The sequence below is a fragment of the Alexandromys fortis genome, unplaced genomic scaffold, assembly GCF_014885135.2.
Source record: "Alexandromys fortis isolate MF-2015 unplaced genomic scaffold, M_Fortis_MF-2015_v1.1 scaffold_111, whole genome shotgun sequence".
Lineage (NCBI taxonomy): Eukaryota > Metazoa > Chordata > Mammalia > Rodentia > Cricetidae > Alexandromys > Alexandromys fortis.
The window spans coordinates 3022289-3037333 of record NW_026067996.1 but is presented as its reverse complement, the minus strand read 5'-3'; the positions used below and the strand labels follow the sequence as shown (position 1 = coordinate 3037333).

The 15045-nt window shown below is 44.6% G+C and overlaps 1 long non-coding RNA gene and 1 pseudogene across 3 annotated transcripts in view; both read right to left on the bottom strand.

Annotated features, from left to right (window-relative positions):
• LOC126512471 (uncharacterized) overlaps positions 1-15045 on the bottom strand; it is a 296711-nt gene that overhangs the window by 108473 nt on the left and 173193 nt on the right. The gene's annotated exons all lie outside the window — the stretch shown is intronic.
• Positions 1377-6304, bottom strand: LOC126512458 (pescadillo homolog; annotated as a pseudogene).

Genomic DNA, 15045 nt, shown 5'->3' with positions numbered 1-15045 from the left:
TAGCACTAGCTCACTCTCCCTGTTACCCCTCCGAGACCAAGCAAAATAGTTTTAAAACACACACACACACAAAACAATTTGCATTGACTTCATTGTAACAGAATGTAAAGCAAAACACACCTTTGAAGTTCCCCACACAGATGGCTCGGCCCAGCCCTCCCATGGTAAATGCTAAGCATAAAATGTGACTTCAACCATGGGAAGCTGAGGAGACCACAAATACCTAACACCACACAGAGAAGGCCCCCAGAAAGCCACGGACCTATGGGAAATATGCTGAGCCTACCATCACTCTGAAGCACTCACTCTATCTCTGGCTCTTCAGTGGCAACTGCTTCTCTTAATGGGAACCTGCTAGTCGGCTTTTTCATCTGAGCAATGGGGTCTGCTCTCCTGGGTCTCATAATTTCAGTAGGAAGAAAGGGATATGTGTACTACCTTGGTGACATCTACTACCTGGTTCCCATGGTAACATGCAGCAGACATCGTCAAGGCTTCCTCAGGTTTGGAGTCATACTGAGCAAACTGTTTTGACCTCAGCACCCAGTACACACAGCTTCACGGACTCTTAAGCACCTACCAATCCTTTGTGAATCTTCAGCCTTCTATGTTTAGAGTGTAGGAAAGTTTTATTTTCTCTTCTGTTCTCGGCTTCCTTTCTGCTCACAGGCTGGTTATCAGCCCTTGCTTTGACTCAATAGCCCAGTCAGAGAAGTTCAAGAAAATCAGGATCTTTACAACAACTTTTAGTATGAGCAGCACTCACCGGCTTAAGCCATAGTCTCACATAGCCCTAATTTTTGCGCTGAAGCCAAGTCATCCCTCTACCCTTCCTCTGGAATGATGTTTTCACTGTGCAAAATGGATCTGATTTTTCACCTACTTCACACTCTTTAGTGGGGACCAGGAGGATTTGATTAATAGTGCATTTGCTGCAGAATCATGGAGATCTGGGCTTGGATTTCCAGTACCCATGGACAACACTGGATACTGAGCTACATGTCTGTAGTTTCTGCACAGGGCAGAGACAGGCAGATTCCTGGGCCAACTCAGTGAACTCTAACTCAAAGTGGTGAGCAATAGACAAAAACACCCAACATCTATTTCTGTCCTCCTGATCCATATGCATGATACTTGCAAGTACAAGCAAGTGCCTACATACACATGAACACACACATGCCTTCCGATGGCTCCTTGTTCTCCTTTGGAGAAAGGCCTTCATATGGGCTACAGAGCTTGTCGAGACATGGTTACCACTCAGCTTCTCTATCTTTAGCCCTCAATGAAAAGTCTGTGTCTGCCATCCGCTTCTGTGCACACATGTGCACAGAGCTGTCTGGGTCCTAAGCACTTGTTGACTTTTCCTGCTAGGTCTTATATAACCAACACCGCCTGCCAGATCCCTGTTCCCAAAATGTACACTATACACATCAAAGGAAGGCATAAAGTTTTTATTTTTATTTTATAAAGAAGCCAGTTGGTGTTCTCTAATTCAAGTCTTGAGAAGTAGCATTCCTACTTCTAGAGACTCTGAACATTTTTTTTTGCCATGTATTTTGCTTCTCTCTGTGACAGGGTCTCGTGTAATCCAGGCTAGCCCCAGACTTTCTATGAATGATGATACCTTTGACCTTCTGATCCTTCTGCCAACACCTGCCAAGGGCTGTGCTATGAGCATGTGCAACTACCCCACACCAAGGGTATGCAGCGCTGAGGACCACACCCTAGGCCTCATGCTGAGCTGCATCCCAGCAGCACAGTAGAGACTGCCAGCTACAGAGAGGACCCTAGGGAACTCAGCTCACAACACAGAAGGACACAAGAAGAGAGGAGGCAAGAAGTTCAGCAAGACCCCAATATTTTGCTGCAGGGATAACAGGAACCTTAGTCCCAAAAAAGGAATTTGGGTAAAATCTCATAGCACAAGCCCAGTAAGTATCTTGGTGGAAAGTAATGGTTACTTCAATGTGATTCTTGGTGGAAAGTAATGGTTACTTCAATGTGATTCTTATAGTGCAAATGAAAATTCTAAAATCAATGTGTGCCATAAGAAATAATCATACCTGAAAGACGAATGATGAATGATTATATGTACGTTAGGCTTTCAAGAAAATGAAACTAGGGTGAATTTTATGTCCTCATATTAGTAGGTTATTGCTTTTCTGGTAAGCACGTTTATATATGTGTCCACATGTGGCTAAGCGCATGTGTGTATGCAAGTGTATGGGAAATCAGAGGTTAAAATGGGTGTCCTCCTTGGTCACTTTGCATCTTATATATTGATGCAGGGTCTCTCACTCAAACCCAAAGATCACCAATTCAGCTATTCTAGCTATTGAGCTTGCTCCACAAATGCCCTGCCTCTGATCTCTGAGCACTGGGGGCTGCCATGCCCACACAGCATTTACTTGGATGGTTGGAATCCAGCCTCCAGTCCTCATGCTTTCATGGCAAGAACTTTACCCCCAGATCGTTGTTAGATAAACTGTAGTATCTGTGGGTGAAACTGAATGAAAAGAATATACTTTAGAAAACAGATGAAAATTAAAATGCCAAAATGACAATAAGACTAATGTGGTCCTTTCTTGGCTTTTATAAGTTTTATGCATCTCCATAATAAAAAGTTAATTAAAATCATTATGAGATAGATTAGGAAGAAATATGCTTGGCATCTTAGATTGGGTTTTTTGGGAAAGTGGCTCTGAGGTGGAGATGTACATAGGACCTAGTTCTGTATTCTCTTGAAGAGGTTACAGGAAGTAGAAACAGGCAGAAAGTGATGTTAAACTATGACACAGCCACAGGAAGGACCACATCTCTACAATGGAGGTTTTGGAGTTGGCATTAGGGAGCCAGGTTCTTGGGTGCCTCTTCTCACCCTTCTACTCACATATACATGCTGACCAACCAACCACCAAAGAGACACGGCTAGGACAAGACACTCTGGCTGAGGAAAAGACCTACAGAGTGACTCTTGTAACCAAGACCCTGAACTTTCAGAATGGGGGCTGGGAGAAACCTTAATCCTTGAAGAAGAAACTGGACAAAATACCATGACATCCACTCTACTCATCATTTCTTCACTCTTTCTTCTCTTGTGTGTGTGTGTGTGTTGTGTGTGTGTATTATATTCACAAGCATGTGTGATTGTGTGTATACAGAGGCCAGAAGGACAACAGTGAGCATGTTCCTCTACTCTGCTTTGTTTCCTTGAGAGTTCATGTTTTGGCTAGTTTGGCAGCCAGTGAGCTTCAGAAATATCATCTCTGTCCCGCTACCCCCAGCATCATTATTTCAGGCACATAGGGCCACGCCTGGCTTTTTGTGAGTACTGGCTTTTTGTGAGTACAAGCATCACAACCTCATGCTTGCAAGGCACATGCTCTTACCCATGGAGCCATCTCCCCACTCTTTTTTTTTTTCTAATTAGCTGCAAAAGTTCAGCCATTTAATAACAAGAGCTCCCCACCCTTATTCCACAACAGCACCCTGAGAATTCTGGGCACAGCTGTGTAGGAGGCTGTGGAAAGCCAAACAGAATGAGGATATCAGTCAGACTCCTGGAGGAAGAACTGGGCTTTGTCCAGACACTGGCACGAACTTCATGGAGGCTAGGACTGGCCACACACAACCAGAGTATGAGGGTGCTAGGCTGGTGCTCAGGTGCGTGTGCATCCCACTAGCTGCTGCCATGTCCAGCTCCCAGTGACGATGTCCAGCTCCCAGAGAGGAACGGCTGGAGCTCACACAGGCCTTGTTCTCTTGGCCTTTTTCTCAGACCTCACAGCATCATCATGGGCTTTTCTTTTCTCCTCCAGCTTGTTGGCCTCTCGGATTTTGCGCCATTTGCCAAACATGATCTTTTGGTAGAGGTACTTCTCCTGCTTTTTCATCATCATCATGGCCAGGCGCTTGGCCTCACTTTCCTCCTCCTGGGCCAGTCGCTGCTTGTCTTCCAGTTTCACAGTGCCGGCCACCACCTGGGGCTTCTTCCCTTCCAGACGCTGCTGCTCCAAGGCTGACAGGTGTGCCTCCTCCTCCTTCTCTGTATCAGCTTCCACATCTTCTTCCTCCTCATTTTCCCCCCGCATCACCATCACCTTCATTGTCATCATCTTCATCGTCCTCATCCTCATCCTCTTCTTCCTCTTTCAAGTCTCCTGGGTCCTCTCCCCGCTGCAGAGCCAGCAGCTTCAGCTTCTCAGGGGGAATGTAATCTCCTTCCTTTTCACGAAGGGTGAAAGGTGTGGTGGCAGCTGCACCCCCAGGGAAGTACTCTGCCACAGGGAGGAGGAGCCGGGCATTCACACAGTCAAACACCCACTGGGGCTGTACATAGTACCTGCCAATGATGGGGGTTTGCTGCCCAGGCCGATCAACAATCTGGTGGGTGATGCAGGAGTCTGTGATGTCATAGGTGGCTCCAGTGCACAAAGACTTGTCCCAGGATACATCCCCACCAAAACTCCTGATGATGAAGGCCAATGCTTCACGGGGCACCACTCGATTCAGGAAGAACTATAGGCCTTCGAAGAGTTTCTTGTGCTTTTCCCGTGCCTCCAGCTCTTTCCTGCGACCTTCCTCCTGGGCTGTCATCTCCCCATCAATAGGAAACTCATCGGCCTCAGCCTCCTCTCTAGTAGGCACCACCACTCTGGACAGGCTGGCACTGAGAGCTGCTAGTTTCTCCATAGAGCTCTCAGAGTCCAGAGCATATGTGTCCTCGCTGACCTTTGTAGCTGCCTGGGCCTGAACTTCAAGCTTGGGTAGGTAGTGAAGGTTGAGTGACTGTTAGAGGCAGAAGTTGACAAAGCCCAGGAGAGTGGTGTAGAACTCAGTGAAGGTGGCCATGACCCTGTAGTCCACATCCGTAGGATGATCATGGGAGAAAGTATAGGGTGCAATCCATACAATGGGTTGGCCCAGCACCTCAGCCTGATAGTAAATGCCTTTGATGGACAGAAAGACCTTGCGCAGGGCTCGAGCAGCAATGACATAGTGCAGGAACTTCACAGTGAGTCGGCGACACAGTTGAATGGTCTGCACATGGCACTTCCCTGTCCGTGGGAAGGTGGAGAAGAGGAAGCACATTGTCAGGGCATCATCAAGGTCCCTCAGAGCATCGATAAAAGTGGGGTACCGCTCCTTGACGATGTGGTCAAGTTTGTAGTTGGGTTTGTTGTCTTTCAGGCGCTCCACAGCATTCCACTCGCTCTTTCCATAGGCTTTGCGCAGCTTCCGAACAAACACCTTGTACTCTCAGAACTTGTTGACGATGGGCTCATGGAGGAGGAATTTAATATCTTTGATGAGGTAAAATGTTCGGGCTGCTGTGAAGCCCTTGTTTACTTTCTTCTTATGCTTGGGCTCATGGGGATAAATTCCTTTCAGGATACACAGCCGCCTGAAATCAGGCAGGCTCAGCTGCAGCTTCTTCCGGGCTTTATTTCGGGTGATATAGTTGGTGGCAGAGCCTCGTTCATACTTCTTCTTCTCCAGACCTCCCATAGCTCTACTTTGAGAGACCCCCGAAAGCCGCACACACAGGCAGAGCCACTTCCTCGCGCCTCATCTCTCCACTCTTACACATTCACAATGATGATGTACCCCGCTCTGTGTCACGTGGAGCCGATGATGGTATTTGTGTACTGCTGGCTATTGTAAAGAGGGGGTATATTTGCATAAAAAGGGCATGTTTTGATAAGACAGAGATCTCCTGCTCTACATTCCTCTTGCAAGTGGTTTTCATTGAAATAGCAGGAAACTAATGTCCTCTTAAAACTTTATTAAAATCATCTGGATGGACTCAGCCTAATAAAAGCACCGTGCTTGGCTGCTGGACTTCCTGTAGCTGTAGATAGGGAGAAAAGGCTTAAGCGGTATCCTACATTTGCAGTCATGTAGACAGATATGCTATAGGTGTACGGAAATATGTCTTTAATGGGGTAGGCTCACTAATGGCATCCCTGCTCCATTTCCTGGGCAGAACATCTGGTGTCTTATTCTATTCTGTCTCACGCGGTCCTTCTGTTGCCTGTTCACAAACATCAGTACCATCTTGTTGGGTCTGCCACCTCATCTCTAAGACATCTCACCTCTGGACTGGGGAAAGGCTAGTTACCAGTTGTGCCTTTACACAGAGCTGTCCAATAACCGCAGACTTCAGAGCCGTGTCTGCTCCCTTTTCTAAACACCAGAGGCCAGTTCCACCATTGTAACTCAGAGCTACTTGGCCATCTTAAGACTAATTGTTAACCAGAGGGATGAGGTGGCCATGTGGAATGGACTCACTCACATGGAAGTGCCCAGGCTTTCCTCTCTCCCTTCTCCCTCGGCCTCCTCTTGCTTCCACTCTCTCATCAGTTCCTCCCTTTCCAATTTTTTCTCTTTCTTTTCTTTATTTTTGAAAATAAATTTCTGGGAAAAGAAAAAGAAAGAAAGAAAGAAAGAAAGAAAGAAAGAAAGAAAGAAAGGAAGGAAGGAAGGAAGGAAGGAAGGAAGGAAGGAAGGAAGGAAGGAAAGGAAACACTTTGAGCTGTTAGAGAAAAATGGCAGTGCTATTCACTAAGGGCACAGATGTATATGAGTCCCAAACATGCCCTCCAACTTTAACATGAAACCTTAACTGTATTTGATTCTAGAGCTTTGAAATGCAAAGGGAAACATAGAACACAGTGGGGAGAATAGTCCTTTGCAACCGGGAACTAGGAGGAAGTCTTGAATAACATTGCTCTGGCCAATGTATACAAGCTGAACACTGCATTTAACCTGTGGCCATGTGCATTAAAGCTGAGTATTTTTGCCTGTGAAAAATTAATGTCCCAGACCTCTGAGAACTGTTGTTTCTTTGTGTAAGTGAAGCCTGTAAGATGTCTTTAAAAAATGCAACCTTTTGTGGGGAGTAGATCGCTTCTCTTCCGTGGCCTGTGCAGCTAGTTGGGAAGGGACTTGAAACAAGGGAGCCGCTGGCAGGTAGAGACGCTGGGGTTCACAACAACACAGGAATGGTCGAGCTGCCTGGTGAGATGGTGAGCCTTCCTGGGAAACAAATAAAATATTTCTTCTGCTTTTTTGCTTTGATCTTGTAAAAACATAAAGGCTTGTCTGCTCTTTTCTTGGCTAATAGAATGAGCTTCAGACAAAGAAATCTTGTTTTGAAAGTCATGGTCAGGAGAGCTCCACCGAGAAGGATGGGGCTGGCCTGGAAACGGTACAAGCTATGGGATTTATGTTATGTCTGGCGTAGAGACCGTGATAACCAAGTCTCGGGGCGGGGGGGGGGACTGATACAATTTAATTTTGATGAATGACCAGTTTGGTAAGTATTATTTACACTCCTGCAGTTGGTGCTGTTTCGTTCATGTTTGAGCAGCTCTCGTTGTCTTCTGTGAAATAGTTTCTCAAGTTAATCCCCATAGGCCGCCTCTCCCCATTGTTAATTCACAATTACGAGGATGATTGGTAATGAGCAAGCTTTGCTTTGAACTAAAAATGAGAACATGAGCTCATCACTCAGTAATCTAAAATTGTAACCTTTTTTTTTGCTTGAAAAACTTCAAAAGTATATTTCTGACGATCTACAGGGATGGAACTAATATTTTTTTCAATTTGCTTCTGCTTTTAAAAAATAAATATTGTATATGTGTGTGTGTGTGCACATGTGAGCATATGAACATGTGAGGTGTATGTTCGCCCATGGGTGCTCTCGTTCCTGCATGAGCATATGGAGATCAGAGTTCAGCATCTGGTGTTTTCTATCGCTCTCCACATGACTTTTGGAGGAATGGTCTCCCACTGAACCTGCTGCTCTCCTGTCTGGCGAGGCTGGGAGCCCCAGTGACCCTCCTGTCTCTGACGAATCAATGCAGGGGTTACAAGCACCATCACATCTAGGTTTCACACAGGTGTTGGGGATTTGAATTCAGGTTCTCATGCTTGCATAGGCCAGCAAGCACCCTCTCTACAGAGTCAGATCCATAGCCCTATAATATTAAGCAAAAGACAAGATTTAAGCAAGACAGCCCAGTCTAGTCTCATTCCGTTAATCCATCTGCATTTAAATCCTCCTTTCTTTATCCTGGTGTGTGTCTGTTTATTCTGTGTTTTCAAAGCACTTCATGTACGTCAGCCTGTTTTCTGGGCAAGGGTCGGCAAACACATTTATCACAGACCAGGTGGTATTAGGTTTTGAGGGCCCTATGGTGTTTGATGCAACCACTTAGTCCCTACATGCAAAGTTGTTGCCAATAACACGTGAGAAGAGGTTGGTGGTGTTCTAATAAAACTTTATTCATAAAATAATGGGTCAGAATTAGCCCATTGCTACCACACACTGTGAAACTGTAGACATAATCTAAAAAAAGTGTTATTGGTAACTACAATGCTGGGGAGGGGGCAGTGAGTAACTAATAACAAAAGAGAGCGACTATCATATTTCTCATATTAAAATTAAATTAATCCAGTTAAAGTTCAGTGTGATGTTTTACTCAGCTATTTTGTGAGTGCTCTTTGTACCTAGTCAGCCAGCATGTTTACTGATTTTCCTGCCTCCTCACAGCCTGCCTAAGAACCGCGACCCCAGGTCTCACTCAGTCCTCCCACTAATCCCTTTAGTTCATCCTAACTTATGGGAACACAAAGGAGAGAGCAAGTCCATCAATGTGATCGTCTTATAAGCGGTTCCGCCTCTACTCTTTGCTTCTGCTTTAGACAGAGAAAACCAGAAATTCTGATTAGAAAAGATTTATAAATGCAGAAGGTGCTGACTATCGGCTGTGGAGTTAGTGCTAGCGTCTACGGATGTCCTGCAGCTTCAGGGGACCCTGAAAACCAGATCCTGAAGGCTGGAAGTTCAGAAAAACATAAGGGACCAGACACGCAGGACCCCATGCTTCCGGTCAGGTTTTGGAGACTGCTACCATGTTTCAACCAGCCCCTTGCCATTTATTCAGCTAGGAGCAAAGTGTCTTTAAGGCAAGTGTGCTCTTCTTCAAACTCATCAAGCATTCATTGGATGTCACGCGGATATAGAGTTCAGGGAGTAGGCTCCTGTCGGGGAAGGAGTCCTGGGTACTGTGACATAACCCCTCTAGGAGACAGTCCTGAAGGGAGGGGACAGATTTGGGGTTGATGGGGTGAGATGACAAAATAAGTGGGACAAAGCCTTCTTCCTCTCTGCTAGACGTTTGGTGCCAACCCTACTCCAGGACATGGGAGCACCAGAGTGCTGCTGTGCCCAGCCCTCTTGCTTAGGCTTGTCTCTTTGGGGAGGAGCTTCACTGGAGCTCTCCAATAGGGTGACAGAATTCTCCAGATAACAAGAATGGCAAACATATCTGAGTTTCTATGCATCAGTCACAAATGTTACCATTTGCTCAATCCTCATATCTGACTAACTAGGTAGCGCCATTATCACCCTCATTTTATACATGGGGAAACTGAGTCACAGGAATAGAGACCTGTACAGCCAAGCCTAGCCCTGGGATTTGTGTTCTCCATGATTCCCTTGAGGAATGAGAATATTCTACTGAAATCTTCCATGTGAGAACATACCCAAGTCGTAGCCTGTACCCCAGGCCTTACGCAAAGCTTCCCTCTCTCTGACAAAGGCATTGGGAAAACTGACATCTGTAAATACCCAGCATGCTGCACGATGTGTACTGAACACTGCGTTTGGTAGATGTGAACATAAACACCAATCTACACCAGTAAATTCAGCCATTTTGGGTAAGAAAATGAGAGTTTTCATCTCTCTTGCTTTGCATCTTGTTTCTATTTTCTCAAATTGTGGTACCCGCTATTGAGGAACAACAATGTAATTAATTCTTGTCCTATGACCCCAACATAACGTAAGTGTGGGCAATAGCAATAGTAAAAAGTCGCTAAAATAATTGTGACCTAGCAGGCATAGATCCATGTCCAGGGTAGATCCCATGCATTGCTACTATTGCACTGAGGGAGGGTACTGCGAGGTATAGAAGGCAAAGGAAGAATTAAATTTGAGGTTTTCAAGTGGGCTTTTGGTAGATAAAAGGGCAATGACTATTTTATTGGCTACATGACGTCTTAATAGGCAAGTCTGAGATTTGATTACAATGGCCTTTGATGTTAACATCAAATAATTTTGCCTTTCATGGAACCACTCACAATAGCTGGTAATTAGTATTGTCTGGGAGCATCCAAAGGTAGAAGTGGCTCAGAGGTACTGACTGCAAAACAGCAATGCAAGATTAGGTCAGGTCACCGCACTCAGAGACCACTTTGATCTGTCCTCCTCTTCAGCATGTGGACATACCCGATAGCAAGCCACTAATGCCTGTCGCTTGCACTATGCACACAGCCCCGATACTCTCAGCCCCGAGCGTATGTTGTAGTCTCCTCCTGCTACGTTCACAGTGCACACAGTGGAGCCTTTCCAAAAGCCATGGCTCTCCCATACAGGACGTTCAACACCAGCTTTGTTTAGGATGAGAAGACAATCCGCAGCACGCTGGACATTCTGAGCCCTGCTGTCTGTGGATCCCTGTGCTCCAGTCCTCCCTCTGTTTCTTCACCACCTTGTCTCCCTTGGCCGCCTTATATTCCTTCCTGATTTGAGTTTCATTCTCTTCTCCTGAACCCTCATTCCCTAGCACTGTTGTCCCATTCATAAACACACTATTCTTCGGGTTCTACTCTGAATGTTGTACCTGAATAGCAGTTCCTCTGCTAGAATACCATGTACCATACTCTTCCTGTATTTCTCAGCAGGTATCTCAATCTATTTATTTGGTTTTTGTAGCTAAGAATTCTTTTGTAGCTAAGAATTCAGACGACTTTACTGTTCTGATCTCAGTGCCTCGCGTCACACGTGGAACATGCTTGGTACTGTCTGGGGATATTGAATCTTGGTGATGTTGTGAGCTTAAGGTTTGCCACCCAGGCTTCCATGCACAGCACTGAGGTGGTCAGTACTGATATCAGTGATAAGTAGTTTAAATGCTGTTGGTTTATATCTAGTGGTTATGGTTGCACAGACTGTGAACTTTCCAGCTCCATTACTGTCCACCTAGACATTAGTATCAACAGTGTTGATTAGAAACATAAAGCACAATGACTGCTTATTGGGTAAATGAAAGAACAAATCAATGGAGGAATGACAGAAACAATTGATTGGTCATTAATCCAGAATTATCTACTGGGGTAAGCCATATTTGACAGACAATCTTTCCTCAAAACTGCAAAATTCCATGTGGATATAAATGTCTTCCCATGTCATATGTCAGAGCCCCAATTATTTTGATATTACACGTGTTCCAAATGAAAACTTTTCCCTCGTCATTTGAATTCCACAAGTACCTTTTATAATCTTGAACCTCACCCTCCAGGTGACAGTATGACATCCTGTTTTGACTTTTTCAGCGCACAGGGACCTCATTTTTGATTTGCAGTGAGAAAGAGCTAAAAGCTGCACTCATTTGCGAGCCCGTATGCACTTTCAATAGAGCATCTTCTCCACTGGGACCCCTTGAGTGACAGCTGCAGTAGGATAGTACGATGGGAAATTAAATGCAATCATCAGGGGAGGAAAAATGTGACATCCAGAAGAAAGGTCTAGATTGTGGTGCTGAGAGTCAAATTAGAAACCTCAGATCACTACATGGCTGTTTGGCTGTGGTGCCCTTCTCCAGGTCTTCTCACACAGGACCTGCTGTTCCTGACCCCAGGCTTTAGTGCATCCGAAACTGACGAATGCTTGTTAGCAGTGCCATATATTAGTACGCTAAAAAGGGAAATGATGCAAGAATAAAACGAGATGATGCATACAGCTCAGCAAGGAAGAATTTGCCTTCCATGCATGAGGTTATTGTTATAATCACCAGTGGGGCAAAAACCAATCCTTCCTCCTCCTCTCCCTCTCATTTTTATTGATTGATTGATTGGTTGATTGAGGGGTGGGGGCAAGATTGTTTTTGACAAAGTCTCATGTATCACATATTGGCTTTGACCCACCACTTAGATGAAGTCGGCACTGAACTTCTGATCCTCCAAGCTCTATCTCTTTGTGCCAAGGCCTCAGGTACAAACACCATATCTGATTGACCTCTGGCCTCTGGACAAGCACACACACACACACATTTATATACACACAAGTGCCTATAAACACATGTAACACACTATTGATGACACACTAGCCTAAAGGCATTTAATAACAATATTCTAACAATAGTGACCTTGTTGTGGGGATCAGCAAACTAGAGGTCCAAGAAAAAATGGAGACCACTGAGGGGAGACTCAGGCTGTATCGTCATCCTTACTGTCTGTTGGTGACTGCTGTCATGGTACCATGCAGAAGGAAACAGAATCAACTAGTTACGACAAACCCTTCACAGCCTACAAAGTCTAGCATACAGTTTGTCTCCTCATAAAGGAAGTTTGCTGGGGGAATTGTTGCCTACAACAATTCGTGATATACTTCAAAATAACTAGAAGGCCTTGGTGCTTCCCAGGGCACAGGATCATAAATGAGGGAATGGAAATGCAAAATCCTCCAGCTTGGTCTTTACTCATCATGTACACACGCATTAACTTACTGTGCCGAACGCCATAAAAACGGACAAATGTGAATTAATTTAATGCATGTTAAGCTGACAGTTTACCCTCAAATCATGGGACCTTCTACTTGAAACACACTAGGTGATAAACAAAAATATAAATAAATAAAATAAATAAAAATAGAGTCTATTTTAAACGTTTACAACTTCCTTGATTGAACATTAATAAAATTAGGTATGTTATCTTCATTTTATTGAAAAAAACCTTGAAGTTCAGATGGCTCAGGAAACATACCAAGAATACTGGGTATGCCTGCCATCCTAGTGCTAAGGAGGCAGCGACAGGTGGATCTCTGGTCAGCCAGCCTAGTCTACTTGCTACAATCCTTGCCAATGATAGACTGTGTCTCAAAAAAAGAACAGTTAACACACTCAAAGATGCACATATATACAACATATACACATACGAAGAAATTAACACACCAAGGTCACACAACCACAAAGAGGCAACATAAGACACAACTTCTAAACTAAGGCTGGATTTCTCTGTTTGGATGCTGTTGACATAAAGCCTGGATTGTCCTTTGTATCCTAGGGGGTGACATGTTATTTCAAGATTGCTCAGCAGCCATTCTGTCTCCCCAAGCTGTAACAATCAAGTGTCCCTGGGCTACCAGTTCCTTCAGGGGCCATGTCCCTGTTTTAGAATCTACTCAAAGCCCATATCTTCAAATACTATGTTTTCTGCCTTTTCCAGACAGGTCAAGGTCACCTCTGTTCAAAGGCCTGAACAAGTTCTTCTCCACGTGTGCACATCTGGACCACAGCCAATTTCAGTTCTCTCTCATTTACTTGGGAAGGAAATGCCAGGTGCCCACAGTCTGAGGTGACTTGGGATATAGATCCAGAGCTAAATGAATAAAAAATAATGAATTGCCTTGCTCTCATTACCAGAAATCTGAGCTAGAACTGGATCCATGTGCTTAAGGCGGAGACTGTTGAGGGGAGGCTGGGTGGGAAGACCTCAAGTTCTGAGTATTCACCGCTTCACTTAGAGCTAATTTGATGAAGAAATACAATGAGAAATGCAAAGTCATCAAAGATGATGGGTTTTTCTTTATGACCCTTGGCACCAGAACAGAGGGTCTATTTTTGTGGGTTTTTGAATTTCCAGAATAAAGAGAATACGAATGTTTAGGTAATGTTTGGATGGTTTGGAGACTGTTCTTACATTAGCGATAGGTCAATTAATATCAGAACAGTTCAAAGAAGCAATTATTTTAATTTATAAATCACTTCAGAGGTAGGGAGCTGCCATCCATTAATGTGGTTTGTGCAAATCAGAGAGCACATGGTTGTGTGTTTGTGTGTGTGCTTCTTGCTCCATGTCATCCTATCTGGCCCTAATTTTACAGACCTGATTACATACCTCCCTGATTATGTATTTGTCTCCAAGGCTATGCCAAAAACATAAAGCATCGAATCTTGACATTTGAGCTCTAGCTGAGACCGCCTTCCCTTTCGAGTTTTTGCTGAGAAATAGCGTCACGGACGATGTGGCTTCTCAAATTCACTGTAAATGGCAGGGTCTGTGAGTGGGTACTCCTCCCTAGGTCACATAGCTTCCCAGTGATTGTGCAAAAAAGAGAAAACCAGAGTGGTTTCTGGGTAGAGTGAGCATAGTGAACAATTAGCTGGTGAGTTGCCACCAAATGTCATTTAAAGCCTTGCAAATCAAGCTTTTTGTTTCTTTTTTTAAATCTATTTATCAGTCTATTTTTGTTTTTGGTTTGTGTTTTTTGAAACAGGGTTTTCCTGGGTAGCCCTTGCTGTCCTGGACTCACTTTTTAAATCAGGCTGGCCTCGAACTCACAGAGATCTGCCTGCCCTGCAGCATCATGTCTAAGCTCTCCCTCTCTCTCCCTTCCTTTCTTCTTCCCTCTCTCCCTCCCTCCTTCCCTCCCTTCCTTTCTTCCTTCCTTTCTTTTTTCTTTCTTTCTTTCACCAGGAACTCTAGTTCCAGAGGAAGTAAAACTTTCTTCTTGCTTCTGGAGCACCCACATAACATTAAAAACAAAAAACAAAATATCAAAAACAAAACAAAATAACTCCTTAACACAGTGACAAGCACTGCGCCCAGCACTAGAGCTAGGAAAAGACTCACGGCTCACGGCAAATGCAAACTTAATGGGGAGGCCAACTAAAAGGCTAAGTGTTGGGGGAAACCTGCTTTTTGTCATGGGTAAAATATATGCTGTCATCTTCTAGAAGTTTTTAGAGGAGAGGACTATCACCTCAAAGCTGACATGAACAGTTGTAGCCTAGTCACTCACTTGGAGCACAGGAGGTGGAGCTGAGGAGGAATGAGGAGAGGCATAGCAAGGGGCAGGAGCCAAGGTCTAGAAGCAGGAGAGTTTCTGGCAATCCCAGAAAGTAGATTTCAAGACAAAGAAGCTCAGAAGAAAGAAGGGGGTGGGTGGGAAGTGGAGCTAGCAATGTGAGCAACCACAAG